We start from the raw sequence: 19,472 nt of genomic DNA, 5'->3' as shown, positions 1-19,472 counted from the left end.
GCTGCTCAATGACCAGGCCATTTTTTGCGATTCGGCACAGTCGATTTAACTGAGAATTTTACGGTCGTGCAATACTGTACCCAAACAAAATGTAATTTTTTTTTCCCCAAAAAATTGAGCTTTCTTTTGGTGGTATTTTATTTTTTGCGTAATAAACATAAAAAGAGCGAAAATTTTGAAAAAAATATCCCCAATTTTTTAAAAAAAAGCAAATTCTTTCCTTGGTTTAGGCCGATATGTATTCTTCTACATATTTTTGGTAATAAAAATAACAATAAGCGTTTATTGATTGGTTTATGCAATAGTTATAGCGTCTACAAAATAGGGGATAGATTTATGGCATTATTATTATTATTTTTTTTACTAGTAATGACGGCGATCTTCATTTTTTATTGGGACTGCAACATTGTGGCGGACACATTGGACACTTTTGATACATTTTTGAAACCACTGACAATTATACAGCGATCAGTGCTATAAAAATGCACTGATTACTGTGTAAATGTCACTGGCAGGGAAGGGGTTAACACTAGGGGGTGATCAAGGGGTTAACTGTGTTCCCTGACTGTGTGTTCTAACTGTGGGGGGGAGGGGCCGACTATAGGCGCGCACCTGCTATCCCGCTTAAATGACCCGACGTACAGCTACGATGGTTCGCGGGATTGTGACGACCTGCCACAGTATGACGGCGGCTGGTCGGCAAGTCGGTAATATAAAATATTATATATATATATATATACTGTATATATATATATATATATATATATATATATATATATATATATATATATATATATATATATAGGGCTGGGTCCAAGAATTAAATGCTACCACCCCCCCCCCAAAAAAACAAAACAAAAAAAGATGTCCATCAAAAGGCCCCAACATCAATTATTTTATATCATGATAATTAAAACTAAAATTACATTTATAAGAAAGTCAGATTTACATGTAACAGCACCTTCATTATATGTCATACTATTATATTCAATTCCAAGGGGTGGGCTAGGGCAGTATATGGGCAGTATAGAGGAAGGCTAGGGCAGTATAGGTGCAGGCAGAGCGGCTTGGGTGGCAGTTGTCGTCATGACACACAACTGCTGGAAAAATAATCTTGGTCATCAATTTGCTGGGTAAATAGAAGAGGAGAAGCAACGATGGTTCAATTTGCCGTCCCTCTCAAAGTGCTGCCTGGGTCCAATGGACCCACTGGGACCCATGGTAAGGCCGGCCCTGTGTATATAATATATAAATAATTTCTTTCTAATATTGTATTTTATAGAAATTTTTTTTTCCACAAGTGTCATCCCTTTACAGGAAGGTTACTATGACCAGTGCCTTCCTCGTAATAACGTGGATCTCCTCTCCCACATAGTACAGTAATGAATACAAGATAGAAATCAAATTGCATAATTCCAATTATTAAAATATATAAAAACATGATAAAAACATATAACATTGATCTATATATTCAAAAGAATACTAACGCATTTCATCACAGATACAGATTTTTTTTCTCTAGGTCTTTTTGTTGATTTTTTTTGTATTTATTGGTATTTTGCCTATGTTGTGAATTTTGAGGATGTCCAATATACTGTGAAATGTTTTTTTCAATTTAACAAAGCCGCCTACTCCCTTTTATGTACATAGAAGAAGCGTTAACCACTTAGCCACTGTGCTGTCCCCCATTTTACAGTGGGGAAAATAATTATTTGATCCCCTGCAGATTTTGCAAGTTTGCCCACTTACAAAAAAATGAAGGGTCTATCATTTTAAATGATAAAGACAGAATATCAACCAAAAAAAAAAAAAATCCAGAAAAAGCACATAAAACAAATACTATAAATTAAGTTGCAGTTCACTGAGTAAAATAAGTATTTGATCCCCAAGCAAAACATGACTTAATACTTGGCGAAGAAACCCTTGTTGGCAAGCACAGAGGTAAGATGTTTCTTGTAGGTGGTGACCAGGTTTGCACACACCTCAGGAGGGATTTTGGTCCACTCTTCTTTAGGCCTCATGTACATTGTTGCTGTTAAACAGACATTTAGGAGCAGTTGGGCATTTTTTTCAGCTGCCCCTGAACTCTCCTCTATGTTATCTTATCAGTACATGTACACAGGGTCATTTATATTAGTTTCTAGGCAGTTGAGTTTAGAAGCTTTTTTTGGAATGCAAAAGAATGGGTTCAGACAGATGTTCAGAGGCATTTGACACGCCAAATGCCTGTAACAGCTTGTAAACTCGGTAACTCGCGTTTAGCAGCATTTCATTTACAGACGTTTGTACCCAAATAAAATTGACGTCCTTTTTCCCCCCACAAATAGCGTTTTCTTTTGGTGGTATTTGATCACTTCTGCGGTTTTAATTTTTTGCACTATAAACAAAGAGCGACAGTAAAAAAAAATCGCAATAGGTGTATCTTTGCGCAAAAGTTATTGCGTCGACAAAATAGAGGAAAGATTTAGGGACTTTTATAAATGTTTTATTGATTTTACTACTAATGGCGGCAAACTGATATTTTTAGCAGGACTGCGACATTGTGGTGGACAAATCTGACCCCAAAAGTACTCTTTATGGGGACCAGTGACATTACATTGATCAGTGCTACAATAAATGCACTGATCAATATAACAATGACACTGACAGGGAAGGGGTTAACACCAGCGGGCGATCAAGGGGTTACCTGTGTTCCCTCAGCATGTTCTAACTGTAGGGGAGATGGGCTTACTGGGACATGAGAGAGATCACTGTTATGTCACTAGGCAGAACAGGGAAATAAAACCCATAAAATACAGCGCTATTCTTAAATGTGGTTTGTGTAACAATGAAAAGTTGTGACAAAAAATGAGTGAAGAACAGGGAAATGCCTTGTTTACATAGGCAGTTTCCCATCCTGCCTGTGTACAAAGGTGATCATAGGTCTCTGTCGGAGATCGGGTCAGCCCGCCCCATGGGCACGCTTCTGCAGCAGGAGCAAGAGTGGTACACCTGCACGACCCGCCGTACAGCTACGATGATTCGAGCAGGAGTGTCATACTGTCGTGCGTAAAACAATGGGGGGGCCTCGGGAAGTGGTTAAATAGTTATTTCCTGCAGTAAAAGGTGTGTTTGCTAGCCACACAGTATTACCTGTATATAGCCTCAGCTACATACAGTATACAGCGCTGTGATCTGGCAGTAAAACGATGATTGCCTCTTGTGTCACACCTATGCGTTCGGTGCAACACACAGGAAAAAGGTCCCTGGACCATTCTAGAACTGTAGCTGCAGGGAAAACGTATGACTCTTTTGCATCATGCAATTTCCTGCACCCACAAATGTACTGTTTAGATGTGTGGGGGAGCCATTAAGAATGAATGCAGCCTTGTGTGTCTCTAAAAGATATGCATGTTTTGGCTGTGGGTAGCTTTACAGATGCGGGAACAGGTATGATTCCCACATCTGCAACCACCCACAGAAGTGTTACCGTCCCACTCCTGGTGCTGCTCAGTCATCCACAGGAAACTTTGTATTCTATTAATGAATATAAAGCTTCCTCTGATTGGAGATCATGATGACATCCCCCCCCCCCACCTTTCAGCCTCAGCCAAACAGAGGAAGCTTTGTATTCACTTACAAAATACAAAGTCTCCTGTGAATGGCTGAGCATGGCTAAGCCCGACTCTATTTTTCTCTGGGAGTGAAATGGGAAGTCCCCGCCCCACTACCAAACACAGCGATGTGTACTGTATGTTTCTGAGGTTACATACAGGTAATACAGCGTGCCCAGCAAGCACACTTATTAGTACAATAGTACTATTTAAATGGACATTAAATATGGAGTTAGGCTTTAAAGTTTTTACCTTTATTTTTACTTTGTGATCTTACCAGAAATACCTCCTGTCCTAAGATGACACGCTTACTCACTGTGCTGTATCTTTGGGGGAATTATGTTGTCACCCTAGGCTGCTTCCTTACTTGGACTACAAACACCTTCCCCTTCTCTCTCATCTCCAGGTCTTGTTTATATGGACGTCAGCGGATCGCTCTTCAGAGAGCATGGCTGCCATGCATTTAAGAAGTGATACTGCCACCTCCTGAATGTGTTTTTTTTTTTTTATAAAGCAATTTATGATTTTAAATTGGAATACTGCACTGTGGTTGTGGTGTGTATTCATTTACTTAACTAGGTTGCGTATGGCAATAGTACTACTGATTAACTACCAGAAGTTCTATACTACACTAAACCTTTCATCTAACCTTCATATTGTTGTGTGTGTTGCTTTGAAAAGCCAGTATAAAGGAAAAGGTGGTTAAAAAAAGGTTTATCCAAAAAGTTTTGTCATTTTAACTCTTTGGCCGCGTACACACGGATGTCTCTGAAATTGCGACCGAAATCGGGACTGACATGCGGGAGTGAAATCAGCTGAACTTGCACGGCTTCATTCCCGCAGCATAATGTGAACCTGGACTCGCTCCCATAAAAGAATGGGCAAGGCACAAATACAGAACGTCCCTCCATTCCAGAAATTGTGTGCATAAATATTAATCAAGCACGGTAACATCATTCGTTATCATTTTTAATGTTTCACTGTAACAAGTTTTGTTTATGTCTGCTGACGCACTGCTTCTTATCATCATTCAGTAAATAATTTAGACCTGTCTGGGTTGGCCTCTAATGAACATGAATTCATAATTAATAAAGAAGCAATTAATATCCCGCATCATTATCTACCACTCCTGTTTCATATACAGTACAGCTCAGTAGATTGGTCAGATGAAGGAATAATACATATCCCATATACAAAAAAAATAAAAATTGACAGCCACATTGCCAAAATGATAAAATGATTAAGATTAACAGGCTGAATATACAATTTTGAACTGATATCTTATGAAAACGTGTCAGTATAATGGCAGGAGTTCATAAAAAGCATATAGAACTATAAAAACATATTTTAAAATAAAGGAAGTTAACAAAAGTAAGACCCATAAAGTAAACTTTACCTATTAACATTTTTCCCCATTAAATAAAGCTTTAATGCAAGATCTGTTTAAATGACTGCCTATTAGAGTATTGAAGATTGTATTATTATGGGGAACCTTCACACAAGATGTATTGGGTTGCTCTGGGCAACCTTGCCCAGTACAGTCCCAACACACAGGCAAGGCAAAAAGCTTATTGTGGTAGCACATTGCAGTAGTATGCACTGAAAAAGGTATGGCATACAGTACTTTTGTTTGCAAAGAAATGTAGTGTGTAACAATGCACCATATTGCACAGCACTGTGGCCAATAGAACTGAATTAAATGTCACTGTGTGACATTTCAATAAAGTTCTAATAAACAAAAAGGTTACAGTATGCTGTGCTGTTTACGGTGCATTAGTCTACTTTCACTCTGCCAATCAGCAACCATATGGCTGTGAATGCTGCTGGTGTGAACAAGACCAAGATTGGTTCACACCTATGCAGCTTAGTTTTTGATCCGTTTCTGCTGTGCTTTTTGCACAGGTGTTTTTGATGCATTTTTTTTTATACTACATTTTGCATTTGCAGTTTTTTTGCTTTTTTTTGCCCAATTTGTTGTTAGGTGGATTAAAAAAATACAAATCCCTACAAAATCTCAGCAAACTTGCACTACATGGTTTTCTGCAGCTTCTCCATTGAAGTCTATAGCAGTGTTTCTCAACTCCAGTCCTTAAGGCGCCCCAACCGCTCATGTTTCCAGGATTTCCCTCAGATGAAATGAAGTGGTAATTACTAAGACAGTAACCTGTGCAAATTAATGGCAAGCCTGAAAACATGACCTGTTGGGGCACCTTAAGGACTGGAGTTGAGAAACACTGGTCTATAGAACAAAAAATGCGCCGTTTTGCTTTTAAAAAAAAAGTCCCTGACCCTTTCCGAAAACAGCTGAAAAAAGCAAAGATGTGAACATATCCCATAGTAAACCATGTTAAATGGACTGTAGTGCGTTTTCACAAAAAGGATAAAACAAACACATAGGTGTGAACCAAGCCTAAAGTGGACTCAGTCATTAAGCCCCTAAGGGGGACGAAACCTTTTGGGAGAGGAGCTTTAGAGTCTCTTCACCACTTACCTCAATAAAGCTGTTTAGAAGAAAAACACTTGAGGTGTGTGGCTTTACCCTGTAAGCAGAACTAATTTTAATAAATACTGTATATTCTTGGAACATCGACCGTTTAATTCTTCAACAGGATTCTATCTTTACACTATCCTTATTCATTGAAAAAGCCACCTGGAACATTTAGGAGAAAAATTATCCCCTGAACAATGGAAAATCATATGGTCTCATGCAGCCAAAAGTTCTATATGCATGCTTTATAAAGAGAACAGTTATAAGGTACTTTTCTTTCAGTACATGACACCATCTCATCTACATGCTGTATATTCATTTGGATCACTGCTGGAGATGTCTCCAGGACTGGGGCACATTATTTCACATTTATTGGCATTGTCCATCTCTTCAGCCTTATTGGTGTTCGGTCCGGTAGCTTCTTCATGGTGGATATACCTTTCTCCCTTAGGGTTTATTTTATTGGGGCTTCTCCCTTCTAAACTTTCTGGGTTAACTAAAAAACTGGCCACACATATTTTAATGGTGGCCCGATGTTTAATAGGCCTTAACTGGAAAAACCGGAAATCCCCAACACTATCTGATCTTTATGCTAGAATTAAGGATGTGGAGGTTATGGAGTCCTTATCAGCCCATTTAGCTGATTGGGTAGATCATCATACGACGGTATGGGAACGCTGTTACCTTCAGATAGACCTTACCTGATTTTTTAGGATTCCCTTTGTCCCGAGCAGGGAAATCATTTAGAGCCCAGGAGTGGGATGACCAGCTGGTTGTTTCTATATTTATTATTTGTACTTTTATCAATTTTTCCTCTTACCTTCATGGATAACCAGGACACACTATTACACGTTACTAAATATAGTGATAAAGTATGCATGACTGAGATGTTTCAGTTTCAGTTTGTTATAGTTTCAGTATTATACCCTTATTTTTTATGAGAATATAATCTAGCCTTTTATGTTAACAGACCAAGGGGCTGATTTACTAAGATGAATGCTCTGCGCCAGTTCATACCTCAATTTGTGCGCCAGATAAATTATCAAGTGAGCGTATGAACCGGCGCCCACATAAGCGGAACACATAATATGCCGGCGCAAATTGATAATAGTGCACGCCGTATCATTAACAGTCCATTCACACAGGGGCAACATGACTTCCAGCGCGACTTTGGGAGGCAACTTAGACACGACTTGAGTGTGAATCACAGCGTGACTTGAGGCGACTTACAACACGACTTTAAGTCGCCCCCAGGCCAGGCGACTTTAATAATAAAAAAAACAGCATGGGTTCCCCTCTAAGAGCATACCAGGCCCTTCAGGTCTGGTATGGATATTAAAGGGAACCCCGCACCGAAGAAAATGGTGTGGGGGTCCCCCTCAAAATCCATACCAGACCCTTATCCGAGCAACCTGGCAGGCCACAGGAAAGGGGGGGGCGAGAGTGCGAAAAGGGGGTTTGAGAGTTCCTCCTGAACTGTACCAGGCCACATGCCCTCAACATTGGAAGGATGCTTTGGGGTCCCCCCCCAAAGCACCTTGTCCCCATGTTGATGAGGACAAGGGCCTCATCCCCCCAACCCTGGACGGTGGTTGTGGGGGTCTGCAGGTGGGGGGCTTATCGGAATCTGGAAGCCCCCTTTAACAAGGAGAGCCCCAGATCCTGCCCCCCCGTGTGAAATGGTAACGGGGTACAAAAGTACTCCGTTACCATTTCACCAAAAAACAAAAGTGACAAAAGTGTTAAAAATGAAAAGAGACAGTTTTTGACAATTCCTTTATTAAAGTCTTCTTCTTTCATCTTCTTTCTTCGGCTCTTCTTCCTTCTTCCTTTCTTCATCCTTTGGTTTCTTCCTCCATCTTCTTCTTCCTCCGATCCTCTTGTTCTTGCTCCGGTGTTCTCGTCCGGCACCATGCCAGACCTGAAGGGCCTGGTATTGATTTTGAGGGAGACCCCCACGCCATTTTTTTTTGGGTGCGGGGTTCCCCTTAATATGCATACCAGACCTGAAGGGCCTGGTATGGAATTTCGGGGGACCCCCATGCATTTATTTTTCTTAATTTTTTTTTCTTAATGCTAACATGACCTGTGTGCAAATAGCCATAAAAAAAACCCATAGAAGTGAACCAGAGCAAAAAAAAAGTCAAGTTGAGAAGTGCGCCTGTTCAACTTATGCAAATGAATCTACGCGGCTTGACATTTACTAAGATTTTGCCAGCGCAGTAAACCAAAGCACTTGAATGGGCGCAAATGCCGCTTGCGCATGTGTGATGCATAAATTGACCTAGCGCAGTTCCAAGTGTATTTGAAGGCACAGCAGGCTTGCTCAGAGAAAGTTACTTTTCCATTCTATTTTGGGCATATTTGTTACTTGGACAGTTATATCTATACTTCCTCACATCGCCCCACATCACCCCCATAATATTGGCACTTTCACCTTCTTTTAATTCTGAGTTGAAGATGCCGTGTGCCAGGTCTACAGTGGCGCACAGATCGCGGCTACCCGTGCACCGGCATGCTAATAGTAAATGGAGAATTGCACTGTGTTACAGGCGCAAATGCTTTGTGAATACGAGAACGGCCGTTGCGCGTCGGCGTGCGCCGCAACTCATGGCGCAAACACTTTGTAAATCAGCCCCCATGTCTCATCTCTGATATTTACTGGCATCATATGTGCTATCCGGAGAAGGTTGATTATCTTTTTTTTTCTCGTTCATGCTTTCCATTTTTGTATTGCAGTTATAAAAATCAATAAAAACTGTCAATTATATATGAAAAGGAAAAGCAATCCTGAAGCCAGGGCTGGAGTTACAAAGGGCAAAAGGGCCAACTGCCCTAGGCACTCTTCCTGGAAGGAGACCTTCTCTATGCATAAATATAATATTTAAAAAAATTGCATTTTTATTAAAATTTAACTTGGGAAGTAATATTTTGCCTGTATTAAGTTGGTACTCTGGTATTTTGTATCAGTTTAAACAATCGTTGGCAACTAACCACACATGGAGCACTTATGCCCTTAAATTGCATATTCAGCAGGTTTCTGCACAGATGTCAATGTAAATTGTAGCCCGAAAACGCAAAAAGTAGTACAGGAACTACTTTTTGAAATCGGTGCAGAGCCGCGGATGCAGCGTCACACCGATTAGGACAGTGCCATTGATGGCAATTGTCATGTCAAAACACTCCAGTGTGAACCAGGGCCTAAGGTAATTATTTTATAATGAGCTGGTATGCGATGCATACTAGCTCATTATGCCTTTGTCTTGGGGGGGGTTTACAACCACTTTAAAGTGTTATTGTTTTCAGCCAAGGAAGCTGCCATCTTTGCCTCTGTATAATCTACAACTGCCATGATGCTGCACATGTGATCAGTTTAACAGCCCAGGATGATTTGGCTGCTGAATGACCAGGCCATTTTTTTTGCGGTTTGGCACTGCGTCACTTTAACTGACAATTGTGCGGTCGTGCACCCAAACAAAATTGTCCTTGTTTTTTTCCCACAAATAGAGCTTTCTTTTGGTGGTATTTGGTCATCTCTGTGGTTTTTAGTTTTTGCGATATAAACAAAAAAAGAGCGAAAATTTTAGAAAAAAACACACTTTTTGCTATAATAAATATCCCCATTTTTTTTTTTTAAAAAAGCTAATTTTTTCTCAGTTTAGGCTGATATGTATTCTTCTACATATTTTTCATAATAAAAATTGCAATAAGCATATATTGATTGGTTTGCGCAAAAGTTATAGAGTCTACAAAATAGGGGATAGATTTATAGCATTTTTATTATTATTTTTTTTTTTACTAGTAATGGCGACGATCTGCAATTTTTATCAAGACTGCGACATTATGGCAGACACATCGGAGACTTTTGACACAAATTTTTGGGACCATTGGCATTTATACAGTGACCAGTGCTATAAAAATGCATTGATTACTGTATGAATGTCACTTGCAGGGAAAGGGTTAACACTAGGGGGTGATAAAGGGGTTAACTGTGTTCCCTCTCTGTGTTCTAACTGAAGGGGGATGGGACTGTCTAGGGGAGAGGACAGATCGCTGTTCATACTTTGTATGAACACATGATCAGTCTCTTCTCCCCTCAGAGAACCGATCCCGGTTCTTGGTGTGTCACGAGCGATCGCGGGAGCCCGGCGGTCCTCTCGCCCGCTGGGCACTCACATCGGCTCCGGGGGCTAGCAGAGGGTGCGTGAGTGTGCGCACCCCTAGTGGCCACATGGCGAAGTGACGTAACATAACCTCATTTCACCCAGCCATGCCATTCTGCTGCCGTAAAAACTGCGGCGGCTGGTCGGCAAGTGTTTAAACACCAGCCATTGGATGGCTTGACAGTTTGGTTGAGACCACAATCAATGGGAGTGTTACATTTCCGGCACGTGCCAGAAATAAAACTGTTTTATGGATGGGTTTACTTCCGCTTTAAGTATACATGTCTTTTTTTCTACAGATCAGTTAGTAAAGGTGTTAGGAAGAGGGAGGGAACGTTTTTAAGACTAATTATTCTTGAGATGTAATTCTGCTATAAAGTGACGCTACACTTTGGTTTACAGTATGTATTCTTATCTCATAAAAAAAAAATCCTTTCTTTGCTGTCAGTCAGCGGCATTGCTAGGTCTACAAAAGATCTGGGGCTAGAGCCCATAGCAGCGTAGTAAAAAACCTCATATGCTTGGGTGGGTATACACATGTATATACAGTAATATACGTGTGAGTGTGTATATATATCCCCAGAGAGCTACCACTTACATCAGGGTCCTCAGAGAGCCCTTACTTACATCAGGGTCCCCAGAGAGCCCCCACTTACATCAGGGTCCCCAGAGAACCCCCCTTACATCAGGGTCCCCAGAGAATCCCCCTTTCATCTGGGTCCCCAGAGAGCCTCCCCCTTACATCAGGGTCCTCAGAGAGCCTCCTCCTTACATTGGGATCCCCAGAGAGCCCCCACACTTACATCAGAGTTCCCAGAGAGGCCCCCCTTAAATCAGGGTCCCCAGAGAGCCTCCCCCCTAAACCAGGGTCCCCAGAGAACCTCTTCCTTTAAAATCGGGGTCCCCAGAGAGCCTCCCCCTTGCATCAGGGTCCCCAGAGAGTCCCCCACTTACATCAGGGTCCCCAGAGACCCTCCCCTCCCCTTGGGGACCCCTGCAGAGACTTGGGGCTATGAGCCCCAGATTCGAGGCAATAGCCCCAAAAGCCACCCCCTAGCGACGCCACTGCTGTCAGCCTTCTCCAAATCTCCACTTTTTTTTTTTTGCTGCTTCTCCATAGTCCCACTGTATGTAGGAACGTAGCCACCCTCTGAGATTGACTAGGGCTATGGACTATGGGATTAGTAGTGTGCATAAAGCAGTGCACAGGAGAGTGTGCACTGCTCCTTCCTAACAAACAGAAGTGAGGAGGAAAATTAGAGGTTAAATAAGCAGATTACAGGGTCATTAAGTAGTGGATATGTATGGATTATTTTTGTAGAATAAGCATATCATTTAGTGTCACGGTAAGGAAGGTAGGTAAAATTGGGTGTGTGCAAACATTGCCTTATAATGACTGTTATAGGAAAAATGAATAACAGCGCACCAACATATTACAAAGTGGCTTTTTTTTTATTGATTCATAAAATCAATTGCACAGGAGCAGAGACATGTTTCATGCACACAGATACTTAGTCAGTGATTACAAGTCAGGAGCTGTGTGAGGACCTGATTTTGATGGGCACGCGTGGACTACCCTCGAGTGACACTATAGTTTATTGACCTCATAATGATACATTGGCACAGATTTGTAAAAGTGTGACTGTCAATGAGAAAATAAACCAACTCTAAAGTTATTGGTCAGTTAGTAAAAAAATATGATTACCGAGGTAATTTTGTATAGAGATAGGTCTAACCAACTGTGCATACTAGATGTAGAGAGTAGTTTTCAAAGTGAAACTACAATGCATCTGAGCGCCACAAACCAAAAGCCCTATTTAATTCATTTTTAATATTCAAAGCAAATACCCAATCCATTCATGTCTCCATGCTTTATTTTGCTGAGAAATCCACTTTGCAAACACCCCCTAGCATTTCAGGCCATGGCCATCTTGAATAAGGGCAGATGAATCAGGTAGAATTACTGCTCGGAAACCATCTGCCCTTAGCTCAGGCATGCAGGCAGGTGGGTGCACTTAGCTGAGAAAGCTACTCTTCCTCTCCTGAAGACTCCTGGAATGTATGACATAATTTGCCTAATCTTAGAAACCAGGAAATAACCTGGCGAAAAAGGTAAAAACAGTAAATATACCTTCCAAATATACTAGCAGCATCGCGGGTTAACCCCTTCGTACCGACGGTACACATATATGCAGCCCACTGTGCTGGAATTTTTTCCATGGGGCTGCATCCATGCGTATCTGTCTTTGGGAGCAAAAACTTTAAATTTAATAAAAAGTATTTGATTTAAAAAAAAGTGCACTTTTCTATTTTTTGATAATTGTTTGTTTAAATTTTTTTTATATTTTAGATTAAAAGTATTCATTTTATTCTGTAATTTGTCATTTTTTTTAAATTACACTAAACTTATGATTCTTGTATAAAGCATTGCAAAGTTACTCTCAAATGAAATAATGTTTTTTTTTTTTTTTCAATTTTGTACTTTTTATTTTATTAAACATGTTCCAAAAAAAACAAAAAACAAATAGAATGAAAAAAATCTTTAAATATAAATGGTTAACAAAATAGAAAAAAAATAAAATAACATAAACAATCGGCTAGAAAATAGAGAAGGGGAAGAATGAGTTGATTAGGGCTGATTAGGGAAAATCAAGGGTTAATAAGGGGTTAAATAGACAAATTAAATAAAAAAATGTTTTTGTCAGGTTACTTTAAAGAATAAGTTCACGTTTAATAAATAAATAAATGCATCTTTTTGCAGGTAAAACAATGTCCATTTTTTTTTACTTTTTTTTTTTATTGGGACCCTGGGTGGGGGGGGGGGGGGGCAGCTGGCACCCTGAATACGGGTTTAACATGTAACATGGTACAAAAAGTGAACTTATCCTTTAATGAACAGTGTCTGCAGATCAAGGCTTATCCCTTTGGTCTGCAGAAGAATGACACATAGTAGATACAAAAGTAGCAATGTCACGTTGTATCTCTCCATTTCCTGTCTGATCAGTATTGCTAAACAGATCTTTTTTGACAGCAGTTGCTCAAGATTTAATTATATACAAAGCAACTCCTGGATTCATTTTAGGAGCTTAGAATAGCTAGCAAGTGGGACGGTGGGTCATGGCAGTGGGGTAGAAGCACTGGACATGCTACACCTGCCCTGCATACTTTGATAAATTTTTTGGGTGTGTGTAGCATGTCCAGTGCCCGTAAATGTTCATACATGTCCCAGAAAAGGAGGATCGGGGCTGCTCTGTGCAAAACCCTTGCACAGAGCAGTTAATTATGGCCTGTTTGTTATTTTAAGAAAAAAAATAATAATATATTCATTGTTTTGCTACAATAAAGTGGGATAAAACTCCCATGTGCACTATTACCAAAATTATTGTGACGCCTGCCTGTACACACACATGAACTTTAATGGCATCCCAGTCTTAGTCCGTAGGGTTCAATATTGAGTTGGCCCAACCTTTGCAGCTATAACAGCTTCAACTCTTCTGGGAAGGCTCTCCACAAGATTTAGAAGTGTGTCTATAGGAATGTTTGACTATTCTTCCAGAAGCGCATTTGTGAGGTCAGGCACTGATGTGGACAAGAAGGCCTGGCTCTCAGTCTCCACTCTAATTCACCCCAAAGGTGTTCTGTCAGGTTGAGACCAGGGCTCTGTGCAGGACAGTCAAGTTCCTCCACACCAAACTCGCTCATCTATGTCTTTATAGACCTTGCTTTGTGCACTGGTCCAAATAATTTGGTGAAGGGGGATTATGGTGTGGGATTGTTTTTTAGGGGTGGGGCTTGGCCCCTTAGCTCCAGTGAAGGGATCAAAGGTTTAAAATGGTTCTAAAAGCAGATATTTTTTTTTACCTAAAAGCAAGAAGCTTCCTATGTAGGCAATCGGTGGGGGGAGCTGGGAGCTGAAAACCATTGCACAGAGCAGTTAAGTTTTTTTTTTATTCTCTTTAAATAAAAGGTGATCCTTTAAAATGACTTTATTTCGGCTTTAACCCGTTCCCGACTGGTGCACGCCGATGTACGTCGGAAGAATGGCACGGACAGGCAAATGGGCGTACAGGTACGTCCCTTTAAATTTTCTGCCTTGCCATCACGTGCCGCTGGTGGTGCGCACCAGCCGGGACCTCTGTGAGTCAGGTCAGGGGTCCCGCGGACTCAATCGCCGAGGGGATACCCACGATCGTCTTACGGGGAGATGCTAATGTAAACAAGCATCTCCCCATTCTGCCTAGTGACAGTGTCACTGATCTCTGCTCCCTGTGATTGGGAGCAGAGATCAGTGATGAGTCACATGTAGCCACGCCCCCCGAAGTTAGAAACACACCCCAGGACACACTTAACCCTTCCCCTTCTCCCTAGTGGTTAACCCCTTCACTGCCAGTGTCATTTACACAGGAATCAGTGCATTTGTATAGCACTGATTGCTGTATAAATGACAATGGTCCCAAAAATTTGTCAAAAATGTCCGTTGTGTCCAGCATAATATCACAGTCACGATAAAAATCGCAGATCGCCACCATTGCTAGTAAAAAAAAAAGTATAAAAATGCCATAAAACTATCCCCTATTTTGTAAGCGCTATAACTTTTGCGCAAACCAATCAATAAACGTTTATTGCGATTTTTTTTTAATCAAAAATATGTAGAAGAATACGTATCAACCTAAAGTGAGGAAAAAAAAGTTTTTTTAATATATTTTTGGGGGATATTTATTATAGCAAAATGTAAAAAATAATGTGTTTTTTTTCTTTTCAAAATTGTTGCTCTTTCTTTGTTTATAGCGCAAAAAATAAAAACTGCAGGGTAATCAAATACCACCAAAAGAAAACCCTATTTGTGGGAAAAAAAAGACGTCAATTTTTTTTAACAAAAATATGTAGAAGAATACGTGTCGACCTAAAGTGAGGAAAAAAAATATTTTTTTATATATTTTTGGGGGATATTTATTATAGCAAAATGTAAAAAATAATGCGTTTTTTTTTCAAAATTGTCTTTCTTTGTTTATAGCGCAAAAAATAAAAACCGCAGGGGTGATCAAATACCACCAAAAGAAAGCTCTATTTGTGGGAAAAAAAGGACAATTTTGTTTGGGAGCCACGTCACATGACTGTGCAATTGTCAGTTAAATTGACGCAGTGCCGAATCGTAAAAAGTGCTCTGGTCAAGAAGAGGGTAAAATCTTCCGGGGCTGAAGCAGTTAAATAACATCAAATGAAAACTCTGTCTCAAAATACGATATACAATTGATTTGGGTGTAGGGTGAATTGTCAGTCAAACTTTCACAGCTCTAAAAACTGAAGAATCGTCAGGAGGTAATGAAGGATAGAGGTGGTATCAAAAAGTTTCAAGACTAGTTTATAACACACCAACAGATGGCAGCACAAGGCTGCACGCACTGTCACAGGAAGCACTGACCTTTATAAGTCAGTGTGCCAAAAGACATTGTCCTGTGTACATCAGGACAGAGCTGTACAACTAGTGCTATTCTGATTACGTGCGTTAAGGTCTGATATTTCATCATGGACAGCAAGTTAGAACAAAGAGTGAAATGTGACCAAATGTGAAATTCTGCGTGAAACTGGGCAAATCTGCCACAGAGACATTTGACATGTTGAGTGGTACGCGTTCTTCAAGAGCGTAATGACATCACTGGAAGACGACGAGAGATCAGGAAGACCTTCAATGACATCAACCCCTTGAAAATGTTGAAACCATTCAGCAACTTGTGCATGATGGTCGTCAGAAAACCACTGCGCATGCCGCCTCTTTGTTCCAACTTGCAGTCCATGATGAAATAGCAGACACGGTAACGCATGTGGTCAGAATAGCATCAGTTGCACAGCTCTCGATGTAAACAGGACGATGTCTTTTGGCACACTGACTTATGAAGGTATTATGAAGGTACAAATATGTGGTCCCACTGGACTGGGCTTTTTTTGGTTGGGCCGCATATTTGCGCACCTCCCTTTGTGCAGAGAGCACACTGTACAGCACACAGATCAGAGTTTTAGCTGGAGCCACGAGCCCCGTACTAATGATCAGGACCGGGAACTCCCAATTCCGAGTCACCTGATACCTTGTATCTCTCTCTCCTTGCAAAGGAAAAAAAAAAAAATACAAAAAAAAATACCTAGATCAAGGTTTGCTCTAGGTCAGTTATTGTTTGGGTCAAGGTCAGGGTCAGTATTTTTTTTAACAGGATTTTTTTTCTAATTAGTATCAATGTGTCAGGGCTGGGCTTTCTGCCCTCCCTTCTCAGTACTCAGGTTGCTCAACTGGCGGTTAAAGTGGTTGCATAGTCAAAATGTTTACTTTTACCTACAGGTAAGCCTATAATAAGGCTTACCTGTAGGTAAAAAAAAAATCTCCTAAATCTGTACGGTTTAGTAGATATTCCCCCTGGCAATGAGCCGCTGACTGCAGCGGCGTATGCGCACAGGGGATTCTCGGCTGTAAGCCCGGCAGATGAAGGACTTTGCCGGAAAGAACTATCCCGCGCGCATGTGCAGGAGTGACATCGCAGCTCCAGCCACTCATAGAACTGGAGCCGCGATACCCGGAAGACAAGCCGAGGCAACATGTCAGCTACCTCGGCGTGGACCAGGTGAGATACCAACGCCTCGTTCTAAAGGTAAGTTTTTCATAATGAGCTAGTATGCAGTGCATACTAGCTCATTATGCCTTTTGCCTTACAGGTTTAAAAAAAAAGTGTCAGCGGGTTTATTACCACTTTAATTGCCAGCACTCATCATTCCACAGTGGTTCACCTGGTGATCATTTCCTACTCATGAGTCCAGCTTACAGCCAGCCCCTTCTGGCTGCTTAAACTGCCTGGTTCATTCCTTCCACGCCTTGTTCAAACATATCTGGAGACTCTCTGCTGTGTTCCTTTTGAAGACTTGCTTGGCTGATGTCCCTTCTGGTTCCTGATCCTGTCTGCTGCCTCTGACTACGCGGATCTCTGGCTTACTGATTTACTGGCATGTTCTGACTCCCTGCTTTGGCTACTGTTTACTATTTGTACTACTTTTAACATTATATTAAAAGGTGTGATTTTTAACTACATTTTCTGTCTCCGTCTGATTCATGGTTCCTGACACAATGTCAGTGTGTTTTAGGTAGGATAAAACAAAAAGCAAAATGCGCACTATTGATTTTGGGCTGTACTACTGGTACAAACAACAACATACACTTACATGGTATCGGTGTGATCGTCAGGAGCAGGAGAATTTAATTTGGGATGTTTTTTGGTGGAAGATTATAGTAGTGCCAAGTAATATACAGCTAAATTTGATTTTTTTGATTTTTTTTTTATCATTTTGGGACAGTTTTCCTTTGATAATATACAAAAAATACGAGATATCCATAACAATTCACCACCAAATGAAAGCCCAATTTGTCCAAAAAAAACAACAAAAAACACGGTATAATCCACCTGGATGCACACGGTAGTTGTGATGATATGTATGGTTTCACTAACACATGTCAGGTTTGAAAAATTGTACTTAGGCATTAAGATTAGCTTTACCCTTAGGCGCGAAGTGTTAATATTCAAAGCAAACATATCCATCTATTTTTCTCTCCATGTTTTATTTTGTTGAAAAATTACTTGAAAAACACCCCTCCTAGCATTTCTAGCTGTAGCCATCTTGTGTAAGGGCAGATGATTTGTGCAGCATTTACTTTCTGGAATACATCTGCCCTTGTGCCTGTACAAATCAATGGCAGGCTGTATATGGGTGTATACGCAATTTGAAATTGTTTACTTAGATACTGGAACTTCTGCACTGCCCCAAATGCAATGGGCCATCAGACAGAAAGTGTAAGAATAAAAAAATATATAAAAAAGAGAGTAATCCGGCACTCCCTATATAGTGAGAAATGACAGACCTATCAATTAAATATAGTAAATAGTGATGTGGCTAAACCAAATAAATGTGATAGACTAAAGTCTGAAAAGCGACAAAGAAAATACTAAGTCGCCTTACAGAGTGCTAAACTTCTTAGTTGCTACAATGTACATGTGTCATAAATGTACCATGTGACATACCAAATATTAACAATGTGATAATAAGACGTGATATTCATATAGTGCCAGAAGTAACACCAATAAATCGCATAAAAAATAGCATAAAGTATATCACATGAAAAATGAGTAGATAAATGATAAAATATATGCAAATGTGAGATAAATAAATGAACCAAATCCATATTATAACGTCCAAAACCATGCAATGCTAGCAAAACCAAAACCAAAGTCTTTGGTAATTATAAAGTGCTCAGTGACTTCCTATTGTAGTGAACACAGGAAAATATCCAGGTGACTTTCAGTGCTCCCCCTTGTGGTTCCCCACTCACCAGCTGTAGTAACCACTGCAGGGGTATTACGCATGTAAGGAGGGTTGGTGCCCAGATGATGTTATAATCCTAAGCATCCGATATTCAGCTGTTATAGATCTAGAAGAAAACAATAGAAGGTATATGAATAACATCTTCCTATGCTCCAATATAGAGCATAATACAATCGTTTTTTTATTTAAAATTGTTCTAAAGGCTGAAGTTTTTTTTTATATCTTAATGCATCCTCTGCATTAAGCAAAAAAAACCTTCTGAGAGCATCACCCCTCCCCCCAGACCCCCTTTTTCTTACCTGAGCCCAATCTTGATCCATCGATGTGCATGAGAGTAGCGGCTCCCTCAGCTCTCACCCTCTCCTCATAGGCTGAGACAGCAGCTGCAGTCATTGGCTCCCACTGCTGTCAATCACAATCAGTGAGGAGGAAGCGAGGGGGTGGAGCTGAGCTGACTATGGAGCGAGCCGTCATAGTGCCCCCCATAGCAATCGGCTTGCTATGGTGGGGACTCAGCAGAGGGGGACCCGAAAAGGGGAGGATTGGGGCTTCTCTGTGCAAAAACCGTTGAGCACAGCAGTTAACTATAACATGCTTGTTGTTTACAAAAAAGGGTTTACAACGACTTTAAGAATACATACTTGAATAGAACTATCTTCTTTTTTTGCCAGAGTTTAGTGAAACTTTATTGTAAAGTAAGAAACATGACCTATTTTTATTAATTTTGAATAGCTTCATAGCAGGTCATTGCGTGGCCCTGGTTGTAAGTTGGCACCAGGGCCCAGATCTTTTTGTTGTCTCTGTCCTACATGCCTATTTCTTCATAGCACACCCCTGTTTCTGAAAATGGATTGTACGGACCAATGAATT

Source organism: Lithobates pipiens, unplaced genomic scaffold (assembly GCF_037356315.1).
Source record: "Lithobates pipiens isolate NorthernLeopardFrog02 unplaced genomic scaffold, aLitPip1_a1.2 Scaffold_22, whole genome shotgun sequence".
Classification (NCBI taxonomy): Eukaryota; Metazoa; Chordata; class Amphibia; order Anura; family Ranidae; genus Lithobates; species Lithobates pipiens.
This window is presented reverse-complemented; position numbering follows the sequence as displayed.